Below are 1,721 nucleotides of genomic sequence, written 5' to 3'. Positions count from 1 at the left end.
AACCACAAAAGACCCTGAATAGCCAAAACAACCTTGAAGAAGAAAAGCAAACCTGGAGGCATCGAAATTCCAGACTTCAACTTATGAAACAAAGCTGTGGTGATCAAAACAGTATGGTACTGGCACAAAAATAGACACACAGATCAGTGGAACAGAATAGAAAACCCAGAAATAAACCCACAATTATAAGGTCAATTACTCTCCAACAAAGCAGGAAAGAACATGCAATGGGAAAAAGACAGTAGTTTCAGCAAATGGTGTTGGTGAAACTGGTCACCTACATGCAAAAGAATGAAACTGGAACCACTTTCTGTCACCATACACAAAATAAATTCAAAATGGGTTAAAGACTTAATGTAAGACCTGAAACCATAAAAATCCTAGAAAGCAGTAATTTCTCTGAGGTCAGCTTAATAACTTTTTTTTTTCTAAATAGGTCACCTGAGGCAATGGAACCTAAAGCAAAAATAAACTATTGGACTACATCAAACAAACTAAGAAGCTTCTGCACAGTGAAGGAAACAACAGAACTAAAAGGCAACCTACTGAATGGGAGAAGATATTTACAAATGGCATGTCCAATAAAGGGTTGGTATCCAAAATCTATAAAGAACTCATACAACTCAGCACCCAAAAACCAAATAATCCAATTAAAAAATACGCAGAAGACATGAACAGACCTTTCTACAAAGAAGACATCCAGAGAGATGGCCAACAGACACATGAAAAGGTTCTCAGCATCACTTATCATCAGAGAAGTGCAAATCAAAACCACAATGAGATATCACCTCACACCTGTCAGAATGGCTAAAAATCAAAGTCAGAAGAAATGACAAGTGTTGGGGACGATGTGGAGAAAAAGCAACACTCATGCACTGTTGGTGGGAATGCAAAATGATGCAATCACTGTGGAAGACAGTATGGAGGCTCCTCAAAAAGTTAAAAATTGAACTATCCTACAATTCAGTAATTGCAATACTGGGTTTTTATCCAAAGAATATGAGAAAACCAAGTCAAAGTGATACATGTACCCCTATGTTTATTGCAGCATTACTTACTATAGCCAAGTTATGGAAGCAGCCCAAGTGCTCATCGATTGATGAATGGATAAAGAAGTGGGATATATATGCAATGGAATATTATTCAGCCATAAAAACAAGAATGAAATCTTCCCATTGGCAATAACATGGATGGAGCTAGAGTATAATGCTAAGTGAAATAAGTCAGTCAGAGAAAGACAAATACCATGATTTCATTCATATGTGGAATTTAAGAAACAAAACGAACAAGCAAAGGGTAAAAAGAGAACAGGAGAGAGAAACCAAGAAACAGACTCTTAACTATAGAGAACAAACTGATGGCTACCAGAGGGGAGGTGGAGGGGATGGGTGAAATAGGTGATGGAGATTAAGGAGTATACTTGTCCTGATGAGCACTGGGTGATTAAAATAGAAACTTAAAAAAAGAGTAAGATTTAGCATTCTTTTATATGTTTAAGAATTTTCTTGGTGAAACACCTGTTTGTATCTAGTGCCTTTGCTGCCTCACATGTTGTGATTTGCCCTTGCTTTTCCACAATCTCTGTTACAAGGTACACAAACCTTCTGACCTACCTTGTAAGTATTGTGCCCTGTTTGTAATTTTTTACATTAGTTTGCTCATGGGATTTTTTTTTTGCCGTGCAATTTTTTTTTAATATGAAATTTATTGTCAAATTGGTT

Source organism: Prionailurus viverrinus, chromosome X (genome assembly GCF_022837055.1).
Source record: "Prionailurus viverrinus isolate Anna chromosome X, UM_Priviv_1.0, whole genome shotgun sequence".
Classification (NCBI taxonomy): Eukaryota; Metazoa; Chordata; class Mammalia; order Carnivora; family Felidae; genus Prionailurus; species Prionailurus viverrinus.
The sequence above is the reverse complement of the archived record's forward strand: the minus strand, read 5'-3'. Positions refer to the sequence as shown.